The sequence below is a fragment of the Elephantulus edwardii genome, unplaced genomic scaffold, assembly GCF_000299155.1.
Source record: "Elephantulus edwardii isolate Elephantulus edwardi_28Jun2011 unplaced genomic scaffold, EleEdw1.0 scaffold00067, whole genome shotgun sequence".
In the NCBI taxonomy this organism is placed as follows: Eukaryota; Metazoa; Chordata; class Mammalia; order Macroscelidea; family Macroscelididae; genus Elephantulus; species Elephantulus edwardii.
In genome coordinates this window covers 8,570,049-8,575,643 of record NW_006399817.1, presented here as the reverse complement: position 1 = coordinate 8,575,643, position 5,595 = coordinate 8,570,049, and positions in this window count along the sequence as shown.

Genomic DNA, 5,595 nt, shown 5'->3' with positions numbered 1-5,595 from the left:
ATTGTATACTCCCACCAACAGTGAATAAGGGTTCCAGTTTCTCCACAACCTCGCCAGCATTTGTTGTTTGCTGTTCTGTTAAATTTTGCTATTCTGACTGGGGAGAGATATCTCATATTTGTTTTGATTTGCATCTTTCTTAGAGCTAAGGATTTTGAACATTTCTTCATATGTTTGTTTGCCATCTGAATGCCTTTTTTGGTGAAGTGTGCCATCTATATCTTTTATCTCACTAGTGATAAAAGGAAAGGAAAGGAAAGGAAAGCTAATGGAGAAGGAGCACTGTCAGTACTATCAAGAAAACTGCCAAGGGTGAAGTGCATGTGTTTTTGAAGCTGTTTAACTTCAGGAAAGGTCAAAATTCATGGCGATCTCCAGGGAATGTCAGGCTACATATGAAAACTGAAGCAAGGACGTTCCTCCAAAACTAAAAGAGAGAAAGACTACTTCTAGAGCTGACATCCTGAATTTGAACTTCTAGCCTCATAAACTGTAAAAGTTCTGATGCTATGTTGTTGTGGTGGTGGTTGTTGTTATGTGCCATTGAGTCACCTGAGACTCATAGCGACCCTATGTACAACAGCCCTAAACTGTGCTCTGTCCTGTACCAATCTCACTGTCTCTGACACACCTACCCCCAATACTCCAGTTACTGAATCAATCCACCTCATAGAGGGTCTTCCTCTCCTGTGCTGTCCCTCCACCCTCCCAAGCATGACATTTCTCTCCAAGGACTGGTCCCTCCTTGCAACATGTCCAAAGTATATCAGATAAAGCTTCAGAATCTTTGCCTCCAAGGAGCAGCCTGCTTTAAGCCTCTCCAGGATGAACCTCGTTTTCTTAGCAGTCCATGGTATATTCAACACTCTTCTTCAGCACCACAGCTCAAAGGTATCAATTCTCCTTCTATCCTCCCTAGTCATTGTCTGGCTCTCTGATGCATAGCAACTGATTGCAAAGAGCATGGCATGCCTCAGGCACACTTTAGTCTCCAGATTGACACCATTGCTCTTCAATACTCTGGATAGGTCCCTTAACAGCAGACTTTCCCATCACAATACATCTTTTAATTTCCTGGCTGCTGGTGCCACGAATGTTGACTGTGGAGCCAAGCAAACTAAAGCTGTTAACAATCTCGGTCTCTTCACCATCCATCCTGATTCTGCCAATGGCCCAGAGGTGAGAATTTGTGTCTTCTTTATAGTATAGTTCACAGAATATTTTATTGCTAACCAAAAGGCTAAGACTCTGGCAGTTTGAATCCATCAGCTATTCCATGGGAGAAAGATGAGCAGTGTCCCCTCCTTATAGTGTAGAGCCTTGGAAATTCCATGAGGGGGGCTCAGATATCAGTGAGAACCACATCTATGACAACAAGTTAGTGAGTGAAACTGTAGAACAATACCTTTTTCTTTATTAAGGTAATTCACCTGTTATTGTTATATGACCTTGAGTCCACTACTCAGAGCAACCCTATGAACAATAGCTCTGAACCTTGCGCTGGCCTGAGCCAACCTCAGGGTCTCCAACACACCTGTCCCATTGCCCCAGTCACTGTGTCAATCCATCTCATCCAGGGTCTTCCTCTTCACCACTGACCCTCTATCTTTCCAAGTTATTATGTCCTTCTCCAAGGACTGGTTCCTCCTGGCAACATGTCAAACGTATGTCAGACAGAGCTCAAAATCCTTGCCTCCAAGGAGCAACTAGGTTTCACCCTCTCCAGAACAGACTGTTCTCTTGGCAGTCCATTGTAAGGTCAATACTTTCCTCCAGCATCACAACTAAAAGCATCAATTCTTCTGTAATCCTTAGTCACTGTCCAGCTCTAAAATGTGTAGAAAGCAATGGAGAAGTGACCTGGATAAGGCACACCTTAATCTCTAGCCTGACATCATTGCTCTTTAGCATTCTGGAGAGGTCTCTGGCAGCAGATTTCCCTAATGTAATTTGTCTTTTGATTTCCTGACTTCTGGTTCCATGAGAGTTGATTGTGGATTTGAACAAGATGAAATTGTTAAAAACCTTAATCTTTTCTTTATCATGATGCTGCCAATTGGTCCAACGGTAAGAAACTTTGTCTTCATAATGTTGAGATACAATCCACACTGAAGTGTATAGTCTTTTTATCTTCTGCAGTAAATGTTACAAGTCTTCCTTAGTTTCAGTGAGCAAGGTTTTGTTTTTTGCATAATGCATGTTGTTGAAGTGTCTTTCTCCATCCTGATGTCACCTTCTTCTTCATAAAGTCCACTTGTGGTATATCTAACCCTCCTCCTACTCTCCTGTCACTTAGTGGGAGAGGTATTGCTTCTATTATAGAAGCATTAGATAACTAAGATACATTCTAAGTTGGGGACTACCTATGTATTCCCAAGAAAGGTGATCTAACAGAACATGGAAACTATCGAACAATATCATTAATATCATGTGCAAGCAAAGTATTGCTGAAGATCATTCAACAATGGCTAGAATAGTACATAGATAGGGAACTGCCAGAAGTTGAAGTAGAAATTAGAAGAGGCCATGACACAAGGGATATCATTGCTGATGTTAGATGGATCCTGGCTGAAAGCAAAGCATACCAGAAGAATGTCTATTTATGCTTTATTGACTATGCAAAGATATTTTACTATGTGGATCATAACAAGTTGTGGCTGACATTGAGAATAACTGGGAAGCCCAGAGCATTTGTGTTCATGTGAAACCTGTATCTAGACTAGCAGCCTGTTATGCAAACAGAGCAAGGGAACACTGCATGGTTTAAAATTAAGAAGAGATTGTATTCAGGGTTGTATTCTCTCCCCATACCTATTTAATCTATATGCTGAGCAAATTATTTGAGAAACTTAACTCTATGAAGATTTCCATGTGGCATCAGGATGGGAGGAGATTCAAAAATAACCCGCACTATGCAGATGACATAAAGTTGCTTGCTGAAAGTGAGGAGGACTTGAAAGACCTGTTGCAGAAGATCAAAGAATACAGTCTTCAATATGAATTGCACCTCAGTGTCAAGAAAACAAAGACTCTTACCACTGAACTGATAGACAATATCATGATATATTGAGAAAAGTTTGAAACTCTTCAACAGCTTCATCTTACTTGGATCCACAGTAAGGAGATGTATTGCCCCAGAAAAATCTGCAGTTAGGGACTTCTCCAAATTATTGAGGATTAATGAAGTCAATTTGAGAACTAAGGTGCATCTGATTTAGGCCATGGTCTTTCCAATCACATGCTACAACTCTAAGAGCTGAACTACTGATAAGGATGTCAGAAGAATAATTGATGCCTTTGAGCTGTGGTGTTGAAGGAGAGCACTGAACATCCCATGGACTGCCAAAAGAACAAACAAATGTATCTTAGAGAAATTGAAGCCAGAGTGCTCTTTGGAGGCAAAGATGGTGAGGCTTCACTTCAAATACTTTGGGCAGTTGCTAGGAAGGGCTATTCCTTGGAGAAAAACATGATGCTCAGAAAGACAGGTCAGTAAAGGAGAAGAAGATCCTCGGCCAGGTGGATTGACACAGTGACTACTGCAATGGGCTTTAGTGTGTCAGAAAGTGAAGATAGCACAGGATAGGACAGGGCTCAGATCTATTGATCATACAGTCACTACGGGTCATATTCAATGACACCTAACAACTACAACCTTTATATGTTTGTTGAATAAGTGATTAAACACCAAGTGACTGGAACTTGGGTCAGATGACAACATACAAAGGCAGTCCCAATGTCTGACAATCTAGAAAGAAATTTGATGTTATTTTTTTGATGGCTCAACCTGTAGATAAGTAATGTGGTGTAACCACAATATAATCTAGAATGTGGTCACCTGAATTACCATATTTAAATTTTTCCCAGAAATTCACCAATTAGCAATTTGCATATCTTTGGAATTAAATCTTATAATTGAGGAATAAAACTATCACTGCTCTTAACTCCACTGCCCTCACTAAATTCCCACTCACAATTAATCTAAGAATTTCAGTTTGAAACTGTTCCATAGGATTTTCTTGACCATAATCTTTGTGGAAATGGTTCACCTTTCTTCTGTGGTACCACTAGGTAGATTCTAACCTTCCACATTTAGCTCAGTAGCTGATCACAAATTATTTCTATCACTCAGGGACCACTGGTGCTCTACTCAAAAACAAAATCTCACTGGGAGTAACTAATAGCTGACCTTCCATTAAATTTCCAACGTATGAATGGTACAGGAAGAGACGACTTATCTTACCATGGAGCTGATGATGGTGGATTTTAACTTCCAGAGAGGCACAGCCCTTAGGTTAACAATGCAACCCCTATGACTACACCACCAGAGCTCTCACCAGGGCTCGTAAAAGGTGATCATTCCTCTGGTGGCCTAGTGGCAAGAAGCTGTGCTGCAATCCTGAAGGCACACAGTTTGAGGCCACCAGCTGTTCCGCAGGAAAAAGATGGGCAATCCTCTCCCGTGTGATTAACTGTAGAGTGTGGACTATGGGTCAGTTTCAACTCCACAGTACACAACAACAACAAGGGAAAGGATAGCTCAGAGACATTGTAGGATCAACCAAGAGTGGATTGGAGCGTCTTCTCAGCTGCCACAGCTAATGAGACTCTCTGAGAAGACAAAGAAATGAGAACAAGCTCATCCATTGCATTGTTCAATGTTCTGATTCCACTTCACCTCTCCAGCCTCAACTGCTATTGGTTGGTAGCAAACTCATAGTAATTGAGGAACAATTTTATTGACAACAACCAACATTTTGTCTCTTTAAAAAGAAGTGTTTGATTAACTTAGAATGTCTCTCTCCTCTCTTCTCTCTCCTGCCCTTCTCTCCCCTCCCCTCTCCTTTCCCCCTCTCTTCTTTCTCCCTCCCCTCTTCCCTCTCTCCTTCCCCTCCCCACTCCCTCCCCTCTCCTCTTTCTCTCTTTCTGTCTCTCACTCTCACTCTCACTCTCTCTCTCATCTTGAACTGTGCCTGGTACACAATTCAAATCCACCAGTTGCTCCATAGAAGAAAGGTGAGCCATCTCCTCCTGTGTGATTTACTGCCTCTGAAAACCTGCAGAAAGGTGACTTATGAGTCAGTTCCCATTCAACAAAACACAACAACAGGAAAGACATGAAAACCGTCAATGAGATGGACTGACACAGAGATTACCACAGTGGACTTGAGCGTGACTCAGATCATGACAATCGCATAGGACAGGGTATAGTCCAGATCTGTTGTTCATAAGTTCACTATAATCAGTCAACTTGATGCCATCCAGCAATAAGTTATGTCTGAAACTTTCCTTAAGTTATTTTTCTGCAAAATAACAATAATGTTCTATGTATCCACTATTGGAGAGATTCGAAGTACTGAATGGACTCATACAGGAACAATCATCTTGTCTTCTGTAGCTGCAAGTCCTTCATCGAAAAGAAGTAAGATGAGTGGATTCTCCCTGGACCTGCTTTTCTATCATTACAAAATACTGACCAACTCGTAGAGACCTTGTGCACAACAGAACAAAATGTTTGCCCAGTCTTGCACCATCCTTACAACCTTTGCTACATTTGAGCCATTGTTGCATCAATCTGTCTCCCTGAGAGTTTTC